Raw genomic sequence first — 22,492 nt, 5'->3', positions numbered from 1 at the left:
GATGCATCTTTCCTTCAGGTTGAGGGAGAGGGAAACTGGGACCACTGCATTCTTTTAAACTCCCACTAAAAATAAAGGCCAAAGCAAAGTGACAAAAATTGTAATAACATTTTGAGTTTCTAATCTATTTGTTTCTATAGTGAACTCTACCCTCTTTACAATCCTGCTGGTGTATTTCTGTGACAACATATTTAACTTCATTTAGAGAGACATTTAGAGAAAGAAAGTCCAACATCTAGGTCAGATGCGCTTTCTGAATAGGAAGTCTAACTAAGTGACCCTCCACTGCTCTGTGCATACCCCTCTCCTCCTCACTGCAACCTAGAGCCTGATTTCTGTAGGTACACTCTGGTGGAGAGCAAGTACATTTTTTTTTATTTTATGGCTAATCAGTGGTGCCTTTGAGAGGACTGGAGGAAACTAGATAAAAAGTTGAATCAAGGAAAGTAAATGCCACTCACAGGAACCATGGGCTAGATTGAGTGTATGTCTGGATGTTTCCTGTGCTACATGTATGCATAATGTATCCATCCATCCATTCACCCACTCATCACCCATACATCCATTCACCCATCATCCATCCATTCATCCATCCATCCATCCATCCATCCAAAAAACAGTGACTAAAACTCTACTGGCTACCAATCACCATGCTAGATTTTCTCTGATCTTCTTCAAATTAAACTCTTAACTCATTTCCCCACTTTGCTATGTCAGCAGGATTCCTTCAAAAACACTACTACACAAAACACCTCCTGACTGCCTGATATTTTCTATGGGCACGAGCTGTCCATGATATAATTTATAAGGCAGAAAACTCTCTACCCTGCCAGCATCCCAATTTAATAAACACACCACTATCACTGTTTTTGCCTGATTTTTTTTTCCTGCACTTAAGGAATCTACAAACTGTACTTTTTATTAATTAGCCAGATATAACACTCTTAGAGGGGATTCCTCACCACATCCAGGCTTACAGTCTTTTATAAAGTAAACCATCATCTCTCAAAAGCTGCTTCTTTATGGTTTCATTAGTGCTGAGATGGATGGATATTACTTTTTGCAGGAGGCCATTTGAAACACCTGCTCATGATTACATTCCTAGCTCCATTCCTGTACTTAAAATTATTCTGGTCCTCACTTTACAGTAATGTTGCCTTTTTACTATCCTTGGAGTCACTTCAGTCACTGTGTGACTAGAAGTGTTGAAGGGAAAGGAAGATGGAAAAAATAGGTAAATACTCAGTGGGCACAATTTGGAGAGCCCTGGCTTAACAACTGAAGTTTTGTTTTTTGACTCTGGCTGGTAAGTTACAATGTTACTGCCCTGTCCAGGGAGAGAGTTGACTCTCAGTTTGAAATCTTCCAGCTGTGGGTTCACAGTTTCAAAATGTGCTCCAAGTGCCGAGCCTGCCTAGACCCCCATGCTGCCCTTGGGACGCCGGGCGAGAGAGCACACGACAGTGCGCAAGGCCTTCCTGCACCAAAAAATGCAACACCAACCCAAAGCAGCCTGCTAGGGCAGGGCCCTCTAGGGCACAGAGTCAGGAACGTTATTTTGTCTTGTCATGTGGAGGAATGAGTCTCAAAGTAGGATCAGGAAACCTAAATTCTTAGTTTCACCTCTGGCTTTTGTGTGACCTTGCACAAGCCACCTTACCTTTGGAGCTCTTAAGTTTCCTTCTTGGTAAAATGAAGGTGATGCTCTATGGTGGGAGGTAAAGGAAAACTGTGTGCCTTGGGTGGGGGCAGGTCATGTGCACAGGGGAAGTGGGCTGGGTGGAGACTGTGGAAGAACAGCAAGGACATGCTCTGCTGCCCCCAGCCCCAGATAGTTGTCACCAAGGGGAGTGAGAGCCCATGGGGGCAAGATGTTGCAGTTGGGCAAGAATTACAACTCTCCTAATTTTTAGTTGTTGATAACTAGTTATGAAATTTTTAAACCCTGAAGGGAAGGGGTGGGTGGGGTAGCCACTTGGGGAGAATACAGCTACAGGAAAACAGTTTGAGACCACTGATCCACAAGCCCCTAAGCTTCCTCCCAGCTCAAATAGTCTTCCTTCTAAGTGTACATATTAATATTTCAGTTGGGATATATATGTATCATACTAAGTTTTAAAGACAACGTTTTATTCCTCTGTTCCAGTTTACCCGTCCATAAATGGTCAGTTATTATTAATGTATTATTCAAGAAAAGGATGACATTTCACTCTTTATAAGTGGTTAACCATCACTGGGGACGTGGGTATGTCCTATGTCCCTCAGCTAGGGGGGCCTTGCCCTCGCAAGAGCCTTATTTCACTTCTCTCCTGAAGAATGAAGGGCAGACACCTTTAGGTTCTTACAGATGTGGGTATATATATATCTTGAGGTTCAACAGCACATGGGAATCTACTTCTCTGCAAAATGAATCAAGCAACCACACATAACCACCCACTCATTTAGACACTTTCAACTGGTACATAAATACCTACTCAGCAAAGGGTACCCACTGGTGCCTGTCTTACATTGGTGATGTGTGGGAGTGGACCTAGATGCTGATTAATGCATGTGACTTCGGGAGTACATAGTACCTAATCTTGCCATTGAAAAGTCCTGTTTCACTGCCCCTGCCCATCGGCCCCCCCGCCTCCCCTCGCCTGCTCAAATAGCGACTGCACAGGAGGCTGCTGGCTTTTCACCTCTTAGGTGACCTGGAGAACCTGTTTTCCCTCCTTCTGGGCTTTTTACCATCTCATTTCCAGGTAGCCTGGATTATTTTGGGCGACTCTGCACATCTCTATTTATATCCTGCTTGTCAGACAGTTGGAGGAAAGTTCCCTTTCACCACTTGTCTTTCTGCATATAAGTAGAAATAGAGACCATGCTTTACATTCAGGCAGTCCTGTGCGACCCACGGACTCCCAAACCTCCAGGCTCAAATAACTGTCCCTGTTTTTTAAGTAGGAGAGTTGACAAAGACAAATTTATTTCATGGAATCTTGTGTGGCCCAAACAGGGTGAATCCTGGCATGCTGTAGCTCATGGTAATTGCTCTGCCCCTTATTTTTTTCTTCATTCATAAATACTGAGGATTCCCTTTGGCTGAATATTTATGGGAGAATTTAGGCTAGTGATGTTTCCTTTTTAAGTTTTAGGGAAGATGTACAGTTGTGGAGAGTGATGGCCTCAGAAGGTAACTGCTTTCAGGGTTCCAGTTTTTGAAAAAGCACAGGCTCGGGGCCAAAGATGCTGAATCGTCACCTCCCACAGCAATTATAGCTCTAGCTTGTGTCTCCCTGTCACTTAGGAAAATTTCTGGGGACTGGGTGCCGGGGGAGTATTGATATTATCATTGTTGTTCTCTTGAGTTTCAGGTCGTGTTTACTTGAATTTAAGGCCATTTGTGGCATCAGTGTCTCTACCTTTTCCCCCATGGCCAAACACAGTACCCTCATAAAGCTATAGCGCAGAGACCCTGTCAGCCTGTATGCGCTAACACTTTATTATCTAATGATCTAATATGCAACAAGGCAAAGTGCCGGCGCCCATCATTCTGACACAGAATGCCGGGAGAAGTGACTAAATTACTCTATGTACCATTAGCGCCAGCAGCTATAGTGAACTCACTGGCAGCATTTATGCAAATGTCTGTGAATACACTCTAGTGGCTTTGTCAGGAAGCCTTCTGACAAGCAGTTTAAACGCTAATTTTTTAAAATTTTGGCATGCATGTGTTTTTCTCCTTTCTTCTCTTTTCTTCCCTACCAAACGCTTTTTGCACTGTTAGAGGACTTGCCTCATCGATGACCACTGGGGAAGTGTGAGCAGGCCAGAGGGCTTGGTGAGCCATCAGTAGGCACCCTCTCTGGGAGTGGGATTAAGGTCCCAATCTGGTGCTTTTCAAATTTAGGTGTTTTTAAAATTGTTATGAATTTGTACAACATTCATACATACTTGAAAAATCAGTAGAACTTTTAATTAAGAGTTTTTAGAAGATGAACTTCTTAATGTTCATGAGTTAGTTTCTTGCTTAGTTTCTTGGCTCAAATGTAGATATTCTAAAATACCCTCCTTTTTAAAAATGGGAAACACTGAAATTTAGCTTTTGTGGGCATCAGATAGGAATGAATTGCTTTTTGCTTCCAAGTCATTATAAAGATTGAGACATGAGCAATAAAGATGCCAGGGTCCCAAAGTAAAACAAATCAAAACAAAAGCGGGGTTTGGTTACACTAAGAATACTTTCCAGAATAAAGAGTGGAGACAGAATCAGTGGACCCATCTCCTTGCCGTAATTATAGCATTAGAGGAATAGAATCAGACTGTCACCACCACATCACTTCTGACCTTTCCATTGTAGTGTCCCCTTCCAGCTGTCCCTGACAATGTGGTGTTATTCTTGCTCTTTAGCATTTGACCTTCTATAATCCTTTTGCCTCAGACAGAAACAGTTTTTGCTTCTGTTGGTTGCCCCTGGATATCCAGTCCCATTGACTCCCTGTGCCCAGCTGCACTTAAATTTGTTGTTTTACAGACATGTGAAGAAAGATGCTTCATGCTTGGGGAGATTACTCTAAATTGAGACGTAGCTTGGAGCTTCCAGTAGAGAGGAGAGGCCGTCTCTTCCCCACTCTGTGAAATGAGGCCTTAAGAAATAGCTAGTGACTATTAGCTGGGTCTAATAGCAGGAGGGTGAGGCTGTCTGACTGCAGAGCTGAATTCCGGTCCTGACTCTGCATGAACTAGCTGTGTGTGACTCTGGCAGGTCACTTTGCTTCTGTGGCCTCAGTTTTGTATGTGTTCAGTGAGAGTTGAGCTGGGTCATCTCTAGATCTTCTTTTAGCATGTACTATTTTTTTGGGGCTCTGAACTGAAGCCACTTAGACATGTCTTCCCTCTTGTGGCACCTTCTTCTGGGAGGCACCTTTGGAGAAACAGGGCTTCAGAGGACAGAGAAATCCAATAGCTGTTTCTAGTACGGCCCTTTCCGTGATCTCCAGCCCAGGGGATAGGATGTTTGCAAGGTGGTTTCATATCTTCCTTGCTCCATTCATTCATACTCAGCATCCACTGCATACCAGACACTAAGCTGTGCACGGTAGCACAAGGCAGAGAAGGTCTCTGTCTTCACAGAGCTTATGATGTAAACAGAGAAGAAACAAAATTTACCACTAACTCATTAGAGTTGTGCCTAACAGGGGAGACCGTAAGAAGAGTGGAAACGAATGAGGTGTCAGGGAAGCCTTCTTTGAAGAAATAACATTTATGCTAAAACCTAAGAGATGGTTAAGTTTTTACCATGCAAAGGGGACAGAAATAAATGTCCAGGCAGAGGGAACACCATGTGCAAAGGCTGGTCTGCTTAGGTGAGTTCAATGAACAAAAAGGAGACTAGGATGGTTCCTGCTCTTCCCAGTGCCTGCAAGGATGGCAGGCGACAAGGCTGGGGGCTGCTGAGGGCTGGATCATGCAAGCCCCATGGGCATGCTCAGCCCGTCATTGGTGGCAGTTGTGAAATGTGCTCTGAAATGAGGGGCCAAGCTTGGCTTTGATGAACTCAGCTTCAATTACATGGGCTCCTAGTGTGTCCTGAGAGCTCAAGGCAAGATTACTCTGAATTGCTTATACCTTGCCTTTCCCGCCAGCCTTAGGAAGCACCCATGTGCCTCGGAGTTGTTCTCCGAGTCACTCCTCATTCTAGCAGTGGTGCCTGTATTCAAAATGGGAAGAAAGGCAAGCATTTTGTAAGTTCTTTTTCCAGATGGCTTTGGCTTATAGTTTGCTTGTTTCCTAAGTAGCTTAGAAAGAGTCTACCTGTTGGCTCATTTATAAATTTGTAGAGACTTACCTTTTAAAGGCCTTCAGAGTGAAGGAGAGCTGCTATGTCATCTGACCTATGAACTACATATGACTTGTTCAACCCCAACAAAACTAAAATTAGATGATTGAAAATAAACTAAATAACAAAGAGAAATGCGTCCTCCCACATTTCTGTCTCCCATCCCTCCATGGTCAATGACTGAGTCACAGTTCATGCTGAGTGAAGCATGGAAGGTCACCATTGACGTATGGAAGGTCACCTGATACTCCCCTTCATTTTCCAGAGAAGGAAACTGAAACCTAGAGGGGGACATAACCTGCTCACACGCACATAGCTACTTTCTGTCAAAACCCACTTAGTGCTGTCTGCACTCGCCCATGGTATGCTGGCCAGCAAGAGTGAATGTCAGAGGGTGCCCAGCTGTATGGTTACTGGTTACACATGATATTGGAAGTCTGGGGGTCCACCCTGATGCCTTTAGAGTTCAGGTCAGCCTAGGCTTCAGGGGTCCCTGGGATTCTGAGGACCTTGAGAAGAATGTAAAATCTTTCCAGCTTCCAGACAGAAATGCACCTTCAAAACACTAGGACAGAGGATGAATGACACATAAACTTTATACTTACACAGCAGACCTTCAGGTGGCTGGTTTTGGTGCAGGACCCTAGCCAAGCCCATTTAGGCAATAGCATTTTGGCGAAGGGTCCAAGTAGAATAATATTGGTGTCATCCTTTGTTACTGAGGGTGGCGTATTGCATCTTATCAATTCATTTTCCTACTTGAAAAACAAGACAGATGCAAGAACAGAACATTAGGGTTAAGAATATGCAGACGTATCCTAAAATAGAGCCCAGAGGCCTTAGATTCTGCAGCATCAAATTGGGCCTTTTGCTTTGAGCATTAGGGAAGATGGCTTTTTTCTTCCCTTGCTCTAGAAAGGGTGCCACAAGAAGTCAAGATAATGAACAAGGATGTAAGTGGAGACTGACTTTCAGTGTATTCCCCAAGTAATCCATAAAGCAGGTAACACCAGAAATCCTCCCACTGGGGACTTGGTAGCCAGCAAGCTCTCAGTGTGAGGCTGATTAAAGAGTTCATGAGCCACAGGTCATGGCTAAGCCTGTGATCTGTTACCCTTATTTGACTACGATACCACTACAAGCATTGCTGACAAAGGAGAAATACTGCTCAGACTTTGCCACCCTGCTTCCTGGTGACTCGGCCTGGTAGTAATATGCAATATTATTATTGCTATTGTAAATATTTTTAGAAGACTGTTGATTTCAAACTGTTATTTATGGAGGATTTACTATGTGCCAACACCATGGTAATCATTTTACTTCTATCATCTCATTAAATCCTCTAACAAATCTGATGAGCTATAGCAATTACTGTCCCCATCTTACAGATAAGAAACTTGGGGCTTACAGGGGGTTGTTAACTTACCCAAGGCCAAGAAACTAGTTAGAATTGGACCTGGGACTTGACCCCAGGTCTGCCTACCCACATAGAACTCTGTGTAATAGTAGTACTAAGAATAATGGCAATAAACACTCACTGAGCCCTTACTACGCTGGGCACATAGTGCTGCAGGCACCTCATGGTTAAGATGAGGAAACAGGTAAAGAGCATTTAAGTAACTTGCCAGACAGAGTTGTACAGAAAATAATTAGTAGATCTAGGGTTCAGACCCAGCGAGCCTGACTTTGGAGTCTGTGCTCTCAACTACTTGCCCTGTACATTATACTCAAATTCTGTCCATCTCCTATCCCACTGGTCTTATTACTGCTCAGTACAAGAAAGCCAATTATGCTGGTGTCTTACATAGACCTTTCAAAAGTTAGCCCGAGCATACCTTTTTATTGATGGGCACACTGTGGATGTTTACTTATAGTTCGGTTTCCTTCAGTAGCCTATTTTTTTCCATGGCTATACCAATATTCTGCCAGTCAAGTGAAGAAAATGTTGATTTTATGTGATGCCTGGTATGTTTTCTGTGGGGCTGGCATCAGAAGGAGGCAGGTAATCTTTTGTTCATTTGTAAGTATGTTCTGACCTTTCTCTGTAGAAATCATTTGTTGACCAAATGGGGTCCCTGGTTACATATACAAGGTAGAGGAAAAGGAGACCATGAGAAAACTGAGTGTGAGTTAAATGGCTGTTAGGACACTAACAGTCTTTTTTTTTTTTAGGGTACTGGAGGGTTATCAAACCTCACACCACAGAAAACATGGGAAACTGGTATGGATTTGGGGAGGATATTTTCTTATATGAATTTCTTGACAAACTGTCAACTGGGAAACTTTTAGTACTTGTATTTTGTGTGACCTAATAAATGAGTGAGCCACACCTAACTTAATTGTAATAAGTACAAGGTATGTGCAGAGGGAATGGTGCTTTCTGCTTATATTTTGGACTGAAACAAAAGAAATTTTTTAATCCTAATTTTTGTGTTATTTTTGGTCACTAAAGCATCATGATTCCTTTGTTTATTTGCACAATTGATTGTTCCAAACCAAAGGCCCTTTTCTGCCTATTTGCCACAGGAGTTCCCCTTCATAGAGAATTTCAGAGGATTCAAGTGATGCAAATGTACAAATGAAAGTGTCAGCGTACTGGTCATAAATCTTTAAGATGAGACATTTAGGAGCAGTGATCAGGAGTGGGTTTGAAACATTTTTGTTTGAATGTATTTAGTTACACATACATAAATAAATAAAAACAGAGCACTGCCCCCGTATTGTTCAGGGACCTCAAGTCCATACTTTGGTATCTTTGGGCCTCAGTTTCCTCAACTGTTCCAGTGGGAAGGGGTTGATAGAGCCCTGATGATTTGTTGTCTGAGCCCAGCTGAGTCTGTGAGCGGTCTGTCTCCTGGGTGCACACACTGCCTTGGCGAGTGGCCACTAAAATGCCCAGGTGATGGTTGTCCTGCAGGCTGGATGTAAGCCCAACTTCTGTTCACCTTGGGCATTTCTGCAGCAGGTTGCCAGTGGGCTCTGGAGGCCAGGAAAAGCCACATGGTGTGGCACACGCAGCCACTTGGGCCTTGTGTAGCTCTCCTCTGACGTTCTTCTCAGAATCCCTTCAGCTGAGATGACATAGTGTTGAAACCATGTGGTAGACAGCAGTGAGGCTTTAGACGAGGCTTCCCATATGGTGTGAGGTGATTTTAGGTGGTGGAGGGAAAACATTAAAATAAAGTTTTTAAAATAGTTACATGTCCATATCAATGCATAAGGAAACAAAGCAGAGGCCTTCAAAGTCGTAATCTCGCAGCTATTACAGTTTAGGGCAAGACTGAATTTAAAGAAAAAGTAAGTCGATCTAAACAAAAATAGCAACTAAATAATATTAAGCCAATCATAGTGTACCTGGTACTGAAAGAGAGCAAAATCAGGACTGAAGTTTGGGAAACACCATTTTAGAGGACTTAAGTGTTGGGGGAAGTAATAATTCTTTCAAGTCATCAGGAAAGAGTGTAGGACCCTGGGAAGCAGTTTTTTGTTTTTTGTTATAAAGAGTCAAATATTGTCTTTTAAAAGAAAACCTTTTTAGCTCAGTTTACTCTTAGAACAGACTTAATGTCCTCATAGGATTTTAAAAATCGAAACGTCTCCCAAGCTGTTAACTCTGTTTTTCGTTTTAAACAAGTGGTGTCTGCATGTCAGAGAGCAGAAATTGGTGTGGAAAGGAGGTTTCCAGTCAAAGGCAAGAATCAGCCAGGGTCCACCCAGGCAACACATTATGATAATAAATTCGGAACCAGCTGGACACTGAGCAAAGCTGACATTGTGTTGTCAGGGGCAGAATCACCCATCAATTTCCGAGATAGGATTTGAGCTCCAATGACAGAAAGAACAGCAACTGTGTTGAAACTGATGCATGGAGGAGGGGCAGAGCAGGCAGGAACCAGCCAGGCCTAAAGGCAGGAAGTGCTGGTACCTCCGGAAGGGGGTGGCTCTGTTTTCTCATCTGGCTGCTACCCTTCCTTCTAACCTTAACATCTGTCAGCAAGATCCACCTGGGCCCTTGCATGATTAGAGCCCACTGCAGGGGGAGCTTACTGGTGCTAATTTTAACCCGCAAGAGAAGGGAGTGCCTGTGGCTGCAAATGGGGGCCAGATCAGTCTAGGAAACCAAGTCCCCAGAGCTACTGCGTGTCCACTTAGGGAGTCCAGTGTGGGTGCAGGGCTGACTGCTAATAAAGACTGGAAGAAGTGTCAACTTTCAGCTACTCTATTTAGTTCCTTGGTATCTTAACAACTCTGATGATTCTTCTTTAGTTCATCGCTTATTCATTCAGTCATTCAATTGTTCATCTATTTAAAGTATGTTTATTGACTGACTGTCTCCTATACCAGACAAAATACAGAGGTGAATAGTCAGGGACAGCTGGTGACATTATGAGGTGTAGAGCATTTTGTCAAGCAAAGAAGAACATTTTAGTCAGAGGGGAAGGCAAGTCCAAAATTCCATGTAGGGACAAAATATTAGAAGCTTGGGAGAAGACTAATAGGTAAGGAGGGTTAGGTTTGAGATCTGATTTTGAGAAAACAAAGTTGGAAATTTCCCATAGGGTGGGTTCTCTTTGTATTGGAGATATGCGTACAATGTATTTCCTTAATCAAAGGTTAACAGAACTCTCTGCCCAGTAAAATGCTAGCTTTTAGACCCGTGTTTCGATTGATGATGATTTTGTTGTCAGCAGCCTCTGAGCATTTGCTACCCATCAGATTCAGTGCTAAGCATTTTCTATAATCTCTTTTAATGTTCTTAGCCACCGTAAGAGGGCGCTACTATTAGTCCCTCCATTTAGCAAATAGGGGAAACTGAGGGTGCCTTTCAAGGATCTGGCTGTGGCCCAACAGAAAAAGAGTTAGGTTTCTGTATGTGGCGTTTGGGCGGCCAAGCAGCTAACAAAAGGCAGTCGTCACCACTGTTCTTTCCCACTGTTGAGTCAATGCTAATCCCCTCACTTTGGACTTCAGAGGTGGAGAGAAATTCTCCTGCTATTTGATCAAGTAATATAATTCCTGCTTCAATTGAAGCAAATTGACGATGTTACTCAAAGGCAAATTGAAAAGCCAGATCTGTGCTAAATCCCCAGGGTGCCTTGGTTGGCATGTGCGGTGATATACGGGAAGGTGCTTTTCTGGGTTGAGATAAAAAATCCTGGTATCACATCACGCTATCAGGCACCCCATCTTAATCTCCCAGTGCCAGCCCTGCAACTTGAAATACTCAGTGGACAGAAATGAAACTTTATAGAAATTAGGTGATCATCACCCTTATCAGATGAACACAAATGCCATCGGTATGATTTTAGCATCCTCAGAAAAAATGAGATTTACCTGTAGAGGAGCAAGAGAACGTCTGAGGAACGGGCTCTAGGATTTTCTGCCAGTCTGCCTTGGGCAAGTTGGCTGGGAGATGACCTTGTAATTAAAATCGTGCTTGAACCTATGCTGCCGGTCAGTCATAACAGAGGCGCTGACATGGGAAACCAGACGGTAACCAGAGAAGGAAAAGAAAAGTGAAACACAAAAGTAACACTCTTGAGCCCTCAGGGTGCAGAAATAGATCTGAATTGGTCAAATACCTATCTGACCACTAAGCATGAAAGTGGAACTCAGTACTAATATATTTTTATCCCAATATGTGAAATTAATCAATATTTTATATGCGAACATATGCTCTTGTGTTGTGACTGATTGAATCGACAGTTGCAGTCAGCAAGGACGCCAGTTGTTCAAACCCATATTCTTCACCCGCAGTTCTAGGGAGACAGGCCACAGAACATGGGAAATAGAGGCACAGACAGGGTCAGGTTTGGGACCTCTCCTCAACACATCAGTTTCTTTTATTAACCTTGGGGCAAAGTAATAAAAATTTCGAGAGATGAGCATACGTAAAATACATACAAATAGCAATAGACTTTGGCTGTTCTTTAGAAAAATGAGGAAAATTAACATGGTTGGTACAAATTGAGAACTTTCTTTAATTCTTTATTATTCTTGGTCTACTTCTCTTTTGAGCACAGTTAGGAAGCCAGCAGATACTGAGCACCTACTATGTGCTAGGCCTTAGACAGGTATTTTTAAGTGTATTATGCACGGGACCGTGGATGAGGGGAATGTGTCCTAGCAGTTCCAGTGTATTTTATCATTTCTTAGTAGAGAAGAAAAATACAGTTTTGGTCATTCTTTGCTAAAATCTTCTGGCTGTGTTATCATACCAGCTGTGCTCTTCCAGTAACTATTACGTCCAACAAATCTATAATGTCAGACCTCAGGTTCCTCTGCCTTTCAACTATGGTAGAATCCTAGCAACTCTTCTTGATTTGGTTAGCTAAAACTTGTGGAATCTGACCCTCGTTGACCAAAAGGAAAAAAAAATCACTTTGAGGAAAATTTTATTAAGGTACTGTTTTAGGATAACCATTTAAGCAGTAAACTTTATTCTTTTCTTTATATGTGCAAAATTCTATAATGAGTACCATTGAGATGGATAATGTCCAGAGTGAAAATGAAAGTTAAGCGGTACACTTAAAAAATATAAGTTCTTGTGCGGCTATCCCTTGTATTCGATGACCAAACTCTGTGTTTAACAGCCCAACTTGTAACAATAAAAAAGTTTCTAAGCCTGGAAGTCTGGCAGTATTTTCAATGTTCATTTGTTTAAATTGGCACCTGTGGTATTATATTAGGATGCCATTTTTTGAACTTGGAAATAGAAGAAGGTAGAGAGAGATTTTGCTGTAATTCATATGTGGGACTGAGTCTTAGGGGGAAAATAACTTTACTTGGAAGTAGAGTAGTAATATTCTGTAAAGTTAATAAATATCCACCCTCTATCTTGGGAATAAGGCATTACACAACTAAGATTTTACAGGACTTGGGCTGTATTTACGTGATTGAAATGAGTATTTTAGCCAAACTGAGCAGAAACTTCAGATAACTACCAAAACTGAAGGGTAATGTGAGTGTTTGAAACATCTGACTTTATCAGCCAATGTGGATTTTCAAAGTTTCAAGTTCAAGTGAGTCTCAGATTCAATTATCTCATTTGTAAAATGAAATTTAGAGTAACATCTGCTTGCCTACTATTCAGGGTTGATATTAAGAATAATTGAGATAATGTACAGGCAAGTCCTCTGAAAACTTAACAATGCCAGTTAATGTCAGGTATTAGTTATGTGCAGTTTGTGAATGAATGAGGTCCCTGCCTTCAAGGGATGTGTTGACAGTTGGGTTGATGTGCATATATATAAATGCCCAGCTATACACACACACACGCATCAAGGTAAAAGTTAAAGTACAAGTGCAGTAAGTGACAAATGAATGGGAAAGATACAAAGGAGTTCACTGAAGGGTTAGTGTTTTGTAGTCAGGGACCAGTCTTTTCTGACCAAGTACCATTTGACTGCATGGAAATGAGTTGTATGGCCCTCCTGAAAAAGAACTGGTGGAAATATGCGAAGCATGTTTGGAGACTGGACCTGTCATCATCATCTTCATTTTCTTTTCCCCCATCTTCCTCTTCCTTCTCCTGCAACTCTTCCTCATCTGCTTTATTCTACCTCACATTTATTTATTGCTTACTCTGTACTGAGCTCTGTACACATGGATTAACTCATTTAAACCTCACAATGACCTCACGAAGTGGGTTCTCTTATAATTATTATCCCCAATTAAAGTGGCAGAAACTAAGGCTTAAGAAAGTATAGTAATTTGCCCAAGCTGATAAGTAGCAGAGTCAGAATGTGAGCGGAGGCCTCCTGGTCTAGAGCAGGGGTCCTAACTGTTGCGAGTCCTGCCTCCAGTTTGGGAGAGGTGGAGAATGAGGTTCGGAATTGGCCAGACCCATGAGGGAGGCCTTGTTCCTGGAGCAAAAGAGAAATGACAGACAGCTTCTGAAAGCTAGCATCTAAGGGAGGTGAACCTGGGTTTTGTTATGTAGCACATAATTAATAATCCAATAGCAGAAATGGATCACAACCAGGCAAGTGTGAGTTTTTGTTCTTTGTAGGTCCAGACAGAACAGCCCAGACCTCAAAGAGTAATTTTTGATGAAGCTGAGTCAGTCCAACATGGAGTTCAAATGGAAGTGGAGTTCCCGCTTTGCTCCTTTGCTTCTTTGCTCCTCTGTCTGAATAAGTTTGATGATACACATTCCAGTGCTTGTGATGTCACTGATCATCACCACGGAAACATCTGTGCTATAACAAACACTGGAGTGCAGCGTCACCGAATGCCAGGGAGCAGAGGAAACTGGCTCAAAATGATAAGGCTCTCAATAATAAAAGTTCACTCAAATACATTAGCAGTAGCAGCTTCGGTTGTGGAGAGAAACACAAGCATTACTATTCTAAAAAGCACAAAGCAGGAGGTGTGCATTACTGAAGGTTGGGCAAGGTTGATTTTGAAATGCTGCTCACATTCAGCACATGATTTCCTTAAAAAGTCACTATCTATGCTGTCTTGCATGATGACAATAAAAATCCTTCAGGAGCAGGGAGCTTGTCTCCCAAACTACTTATAGAAATCTTCTGCATAGCAAAGGAAGGCTAGCTGGAGACTTCTGTGCTGTTCTGGGCGAGGCTGTGAACAACCAGACGAAGAATTGGCAGGGGTTGTGGTTTGTGTTTATTGTTTGATGAGTCAGTGGCAGTATTCGTCTTGTAGTTGCAGTAATTAATAACTAAAAAATAATTCTTGGCCCTCCAAGGGTTGTAGAAGTTGTACATTGGTGGTTCAGATCATGGACCAAATCCAGCTCTAAGCCATATTTCACTTTGAATTTGCATGGTGCTTTAAGAAATTATGTATTTGTTGCTTTACTGTTAAAAATAAAGAGTATTATATGAAACTCTTGATTCGCAAATTCTCTTTATATTCAGAAGAGCTGATAGTGGTGGACCCACATTTTCAAATGGCAACAGTTAGGTCAAACTGAGAAGTTGTGTCCCCTTTGGGTGGGGCATATACTCCAGAGTATGCCATAATCCCCACCTTTCCTTTTGTTGTCCCCAGCCCATTTTATTTATTTATATTCCTGCCTCGACATATGAGTATTTCGTTTTGTGATCATTGACAGGAAGATTAGAGATTAATTAATCTTGGCACAGTTCCTGGTGTATGGGGGTAACCCCATAACTGGTAGCTCTGATTATTCTTTATTAATTACAGGCTCAGTTATTTAAACTTGATCCTTAGGTCTGTACTGTCCAATGGAACTTCCTGTGATGATAGAAATGTCCTATCCCAGTGTAGCTGAATATGATTATCACTAGTCATATGTGATTATGAACCACTTGAAACAAGGCTCGTATGACTAAGAAAACAATTTGTTTTTATTTAATTTTAGTTAATTAAAAGTTAAATTTCAATAGCCATATATGGCTAGTGGCTACTGTATTGGGCAAAACAGATTTAAGTAATGGGATTGAACATCCAGTCAAGTGTCTTATTTAGGATAAAATATGGAGAATAGACACTAGACTGTGTGTTTGTGGTGGGGTTGCTGAGGGGAGGCATGCATTTTACAAGAGAGTAGTTATAGTGGGCTACATCTCTTAAGATCACCTACTTCTAGGAAGGGAACCATCCCTTATCAACCACTCCACTAGAATTCTTGTCCATCGAAGGAGCCAAAGACATATGTTTTCCAAGATGTTATATATCTCTTGCACCAATAAGCATAAGTCATCTTAAGTGTAAATGAAAAAGTTTTGCAGCTGTCCACCAGCTGACTGTCCAGTTCAGGGTACTGCAAAAATATAACAATAGACTTGTGTGTGGAAAAGCCTAAATTTTTGATGAGCTGGTTGCCCCTACCATTTATGATGGCAGAGCACCAAGAGCCGGTGTTACCAAGGATGCTGTGGAAAGGCAATGGAGCCCACTAGACTTCTAGAGAGAGCTTCTATTTTTAGGATGAGGATCCACTGTCTGCCATCTCTTGCATTTCCATCACAAGCGTACATGGAGCACATTTAATGATCACATTGCCATAAACCAGCCGCAGGGGAAGATGCTGAAAGATCCCTCTTTCACACAACTTATTCATTCATTTGCACATTGTTTTGAGTCCCTGAACCCAGCGGTCAGAGCCCTCCCTTCTTTGTCACAGGATTGGAAACCCCAGTACCATCTACCCAGATTCTGGCCTGTTGGCAATTTACCAGCCTCTGTCTTGAAACTTGCCCCAAGCCAACTGCTCCAGCTGAGAGATCTGTAACTTCATTGCTTCTAGGGATAAATGCACAGGAGAGAGAAACAAACATCAGCTTGCTTCATTCAAATTGAAGCTCAGAACTACACACCCCCTCCCCCTAAAAAGCTTCCTTAAAAACACAGAAAACTTAACTGAAAGTGATAGAAATGGCTGTTGTAGCTAATTTTCTCAAATGATAACTAGTACCAATCCTCTTGTAACGGAAAAACATACATGAATATATTCTGCTTGGATCATTCATCCAGTGAGAATTATATATCATCTACTAGGCAGATTTTTCCTTTTCTCTTTCTATGTGTTATCATCAATATAAACCCCTATTAAGACAGTGAGCTGAATGAGTCCTAGAATTCAAGAGGAAGAGAAAGACAAAACCTTCTAACAAAAAGTGGATCCTACATACTTTTAAATTCCTTCTTAGGAAAATTCTTCACGAAAATGTTTTCTAGAAAAAGACCACATTGATATCAACTGAGACTAACTAATAACATGTTAAATTATCTGCAAATATCTATGTTTTTAATGCTTAGTCTGTCTCCCAGACACAAGAAGGCTAAAAATTCATATTCAGATAAGGAAAAGCAAACCTTGGGGAACAGATGGAGCAGAGTTCAGCATAGAGGTTTAATCCTATCAGGCCGATTCCTGTATGACCATCTGGATAATCCGGCACACACATTCAAGGCCTGTTAAAAATATGACTCCAGCCAAGATTAACATCACAGATTTTCCACTAGACTTGCTCATATTTGACTTTATGATTTTCCAGGCCCAGGAAGATTGCTTGCAAATAGACTTGAGTATTTCTTGAAGAAGTACTTAGGTATTTTTTTAACCCAAAAATTGTTCCTCTTTTCACAATATTGGGTGTCCATTTTGGGAAAGTTATTTTCATTTCCCTTTCATCCCTGTCTTTCATATCCAGAACTTTTCTTACAACAGAATAATAAGGAGAATTGGGCTAAAAATAATTCTGTGTGTGTAAGTTCTCCTTGTCAGGGAGGAAAGCGTTATTTACTTATTGTATAATCAGAGGCAAGTGAATTTACTATTGTTGCAACAAATATCACAATTTGATCCATGAATAATTCATTTTGAGGATTCTCCCACCCTCCATGATAATTTTTCCCCATTGCTTTGCAGTGGTATGGCTGACAATCATAGAACAAGAGAAAAAGAAAAGAAAAGAAATAAAAACTGATGGCAATAAATGGCCTTAGCTGCTCTAGGATTAATATTTTGTGCATTTTAATTTTGGATTTGGCAGATGAAGCATGAGGTGGAAAACAGTACATTCTCACCTCCCTGAGTTATAAAATTCTGAGCCTCCAAAGTTTTTGACAATTTTTGCATATCATGAAACAATGCTGTGTTGCATGTCATTAAATCAAAATGCCTTCTATAAGTCTTTCAGTGCAATTTAGAAGTTACAGGTGCATCAAAATGTCAAGATTTTTCACTCCTGAATTGTTAAGTAACCCTGCATAGTGAACCTGTGCAGAGTTCTGGATCTCAGGTAGACAAACTCAGAAATTCAAAAGTTCTCAGCCTGAAATGTTCAGTTACAATTGTTGCACCAGGATTTCTGTCCTTTCTTTCCTCAGATCTGTGTCCACTAATTGTGGAAGAAAGTTGCTAATTTAGAATAGAGTAAAGAAGCTGCAAATTAAATAGGGAGTAGATATGATTTGAGCTTGATACATATGTAGCAAATGGCATAGCTGGGAATTAGCTATTGCACTAAATTTAGATACCACCTTAATGTCCCCACTAGGTTAACTCTGCCTTAATGTAGATGGATGTTGGATCCATGTTTCCATCGGGCAACTATGAGTTTTTCCTTTCTCCTTTTCTGTGAGAGCCATTAATTTTGTCAAAGCAAAGGACTTTTTTGCCAAATGAAGTCACTTTGGAATAAAGGATGAAAAACACTTGAAATTCTCAATCTCTTCATTTAATATTTAATAGATTTAATTGCATCTGCTGTTGAGAAATCTCTATATCATGGGTAGTATTTCTCTTCAGAGTGACAAACACACCATCACACACATACACACACAGAGACGAGAGAGAGAGAGAGAGAGAGAGAGAGAGAGAGAGAGAGAGAGAAATGCTCTTTTGCATATATAATATATGATTCTTTGCCAAGTAATATCTAGATATGCTAGTAGATGGGGCAATAAATGCAGACCAATTACGCAACAAAACAAAATAAAAACCCTAATAAACAATAAAATGCTTAACTGCATAAAGCAATTACTGAAAAAAAATAAAGAAGGGCAGAAATAAATCAAGTGACTCAAGTTAAAGTAAGATCTTAAGTGTGGCAAAGACTGTGACACCACGAATTCAGGACACTGTCAAATTTGTTGATTTGTTTAGCAGCTGACTAGACCAGGGAGGTTAGCTGTCTGAAAGTGATCTTGCTGGTGCCAGGAGTCCAGCTAGGCATTATACCTCAACTGGTTTCTAAGGCATCCAGCTGCAGGGCTGGTGAACCCAGAACAGATTTGCCTCCTGTATACGGTGAAAATATAGATGGCTGTCTTCTCACTAGGGGCAGTCCCTCAGTCCGTCCTCCTGCCCGGCCCCTAGCTGCCAGTTGTCAGGGTTGAAGAATTCGGGTGTCAGTGTTTCTGGGCTGTGAAGCAGCCAGGAAAGTCATCATCTTAGTTAAAAACCAGCACACACAATTGTTCTGATTGAACAGGAAAGGCAGATAGCTGCCCACTGAGTCCAAGTGGGGGCCCTTTGTGTCCCCTCAATCTCCCAAGTGCAGCCTCACCAAAATCAGGTAGATACAAGGAAGAAAGTCCTGAGATTTAAAAGGTCACAGACATTCCACAGAAATGTACTGAGCTCATGAATTTCGCAGTGTTTACTGCCAACTGCTAAAAATTGGGGCAATAACATTGAAGTCAATTCCTTATTACTGAAAAGATTGCCAATATGCATTCCAGGCAAATGGGAGAGGGTAAGTGACTGCTTCAAGGTCGCACTGAACAGTGCTGTGGAATTTGAACAGCTGGAGCTCTTGCTGATTTGCCACTACTATAATATTCTGAATGTTAAATTCAACTTAACATAACTGCATCTTTCTAACTTTACTCAGAAGCCAGTTAAGGCTGCTGCCAGCATCTCCATGATAAGGATCCGTTATCTGCTCTGTAGAAATATTCGCTAATACAGAGTTCTGGCTAATAGAATGCTGGAAAAGGAGAGTTTATATCTTTCACAATGGAAATGGGAAATAACCTTATATCCACTTTAGTGGAATTTCATCTTGAGGTTTAGAATGGGATTAGAACAATTCTGAATGTATACATTTGACTACCCGACTGAGTGTTGTTTCCCCAGCATATTTAAATACAGGAATGGAGAAAAGAGCCAAACAAAGTCTCGGTAATGAGGTGTCCAACAACTGTCACAAAAGCCTCGTTTGGGGGGTAAGAGATGATAAATGCTGTACCCAGGTGTGCAGCTAACCCAGACAAGTGAGGTACTGATAGCAGCACAAAGGGATTTCAGAAGCAAAAGTAAGAGCAGCCCCAGGACCCTGCTGATAGCTGCGCACACCGCTAATTCACCTCAGTGGGCAGGCACCTCTGAGCTCAATTAACCCTGATCCCCAAGGCCACCCATAAACCCCGAGGTAAACATGGCTTTCCTGGCCCTTGCTTTCTATCAATGAAATAGATCATTTCTACTGGAGGCTGGGGCGTGATTCCAGCTTATAAATTCACCTTGCTGATGAAGAGCCTGATGTTTCTAGTGCAAGTGAGCAGGCATTTGAATCTTGCAACATTGATTCTGTAAATCAGAATTTTGAATTGCTGAGGGCACCTGTGATTTCTTCTGCCTTACATGGCTATTGGAAGGACATATAAACAGTCTGGAGGTAGAGCAGGTGATAGGAAATGTCCCCTGGTGCAATTGTCTGCACACAGAGCATTAGTCGTTAAATATGTACTGTAGGCTGGATGATTTCTTTCTTTTCTTTTTTTCTTTTCATTCTTCCCTCTCTTTTCCTTCTCACCACGACCATTGTTCAGAAGCAAATTGGAAATCTGGTAATTAGGCCCTGACTCACGGTGTAGTATTAGTGTCCCGAGCCAAAGTTCAACACCCTGAAATGAAATTTAAACCAATTAATCTGTTAGATTTTTATCGCTTGTCCGTGTTTTCTCAGCAATTCCCCCAGCACGTGGCCTTTGATCAACTCTCATACAAACGCTAAAATGTGTGCCTGCTGCTAGCAAGATGGGAATGACATTAACATGGTACTCATAAAACAATCAGAGCAGAGAAGCCCTCAAACAGGCAGGGCATAGTAATATTTAATAAAAGCGCACACATAATCTTCAGAATTAGCATTTTGTGCCTTGCAGTACCTTTGGGAGAAGAGCTTTTATTTGTGGAGTGATCATTATTATAACAAAGAAGAGCTACCTAATAATTTCCACTTTAACTCTGCAATGTGCCATGAGCATTTCAGAGCCATTATGCTAAACTGTGGTGGGGTAATCATGTTATTGTCATAGTTTGAAGGAAAGAAAATCTCCTCTACTTTGGTGACTGTTGGGGTGGGGGAGGAGGTACAACAAAAAGGCAAAAAAAAAAAAAAGCCCTACAAAACCCCAATTTTTATTTTCAATGAGATTTAGAACCAAGAATTGGCTTACTGTCTTTGTGAATATCTTGAGTGTGAAAATTCATTGGCGAGGAAGAAGGAATCTATTAATTAAATCAAGATTTGGCTGGTCAAAGTAGTTTTGTATTCAAATCCACCCATCTCCCCCATTCCATAAAATTTTTCTTGGAGATAGAAAATTGTATTGATTATTACATTCCTGGGCTGGCTTGAACTCTTTCATAAATCTTTTCATCTTCAGATTCCACTTCACATTCAACCTACGCTGTGACTATTAAAACCTCTCTCCTTGTCTTCCCTCTGCATCTCTCTGGCTATCCTGCATGAAAGAAAAACAAGTCCTTGGCTGCCTTCAGATGTTCTCTGAGCTTTCTCAGAAAAAACTTACCCAGAAGGAAGAGGGAAGGAGAAGCTCAGGGTTTGTTAGCACAGCTGGGTTTTTTTTTCTTAATTAGTATCAATTTGCTCTAAAAAGCACAACTTTTATTCTTTCTCAGAATTAAATGCTCTGCTGTTATTTAAATTTTTTTTGTTATTATGATGTATTACCTTAATATACATTGAACATTTTGAACCACACAGTCATCTACAGAGTAAAATTGAATAGTCTCCCTTCTCTGTTACTCTTACCATATTCCTTTTTCATGTGGACCCACTGGGAACAGTTGTGTACATTCTTCCAGACTTTGTTCTATTATGCCTGTTCACACATAACCACACACACACACACACACACCTACACACACAGGCTCGTATATATAATTTTTTAAATTGACAGGATCACACTATTCATTAGACTACAAATTGCTTTTTTTGCTCACTAATTTTGACATTCTTCCATGTCAGTGTATAGAAACTTTTTCCACCCATTCGAATGACACTCCTAATAGTCTACAGTATGGATAGACATATACCCTAATTTGTTTAACCTCTCCCTGACCGAGGGCACCTGGCCTCTGGAATTGTTTTACTCTCAATACTGCAGTGAACATTTGGGTATCTGTAGATTTAGGCACATTTGCGAGTATTTCCTGAGCTGCTTTTAGTCTGGCAAGTTTGTTTGTGACTAAAGTAAAAGGAAAATGGTGGCCTACAAGTTAAATTTAGCCTACAAACATTTTGTTTATCCTACACATTAAAAAAAAAATTAGTTGTCAGCACCTGAAGATTGGAAAATTTCACATTTAAGTTTTGGCTCCTGGCTTCTTTCGAAACATCGGAAGACCAGACCACCATGGGCTCACGTTTGTGTGTGGCTGCCAAGGGCTGGAGCTCCCCCAGTTCTGAGTGTCAGCAGCGTTTATCTCATGCTTGTTCTGAAATCCTGAGATGCTGCATTCATTTGCATTTCTTTTCCTGGCCTGTACAGATTCTGTGTGTTCTAAACAATTGCTGTTGGGCCTGAACTGTTCAGCTAGTCGAAATGTTTTCTACCTTGCACTATTGGCGTTATAGAGTTCTTCATTTTGGGAACCACCCCATGCATTGCTGGATACTTAGCATCCTTGACTTGCAGGGACCAGCACAGGGAATGTCTCATCCCCAGCCCTCTCTCTCAGTGGGACAGCCCAGGATTCCGTAACATATGTTCCAAGCTTCGCGGTGGGACAGTACCACAGAGCCTCCTCTCAAGGCTGCTATGATGCACAAATGTGTAGGAGCACCTTTAGGACCCTTTGAGATCTAAACTCAGAAAAGGCTGCATGAATTACTTGTTTAGATGAGAATGGCCTCTAGTCTCTGAGCCAGGACAGTGGGTGGTGAGAGTACAGAAGTAGATTAGATCAAGGGCTGTGTCTCT

General features: G+C 41.4%; 1 protein-coding gene across 11 annotated transcripts in view; it reads left to right on the top strand.

Annotated features, from left to right (window-relative positions):
* The window catches only part of EBF1 (EBF transcription factor 1), a 376,768-nt gene that overhangs the window by 253,594 nt on the left and 100,682 nt on the right, over positions 1-22,492 (top strand). The gene's annotated exons all lie outside the window — the stretch shown is intronic.

Source organism: Manis pentadactyla, chromosome 2 (assembly GCF_030020395.1).
Source record: "Manis pentadactyla isolate mManPen7 chromosome 2, mManPen7.hap1, whole genome shotgun sequence".
Lineage (NCBI taxonomy): Eukaryota > Metazoa > Chordata > Mammalia > Pholidota > Manidae > Manis > Manis pentadactyla.
The sequence above is the reverse complement of the archived record's forward strand: the minus strand, read 5'-3'. Positions and strand labels throughout refer to the sequence as shown.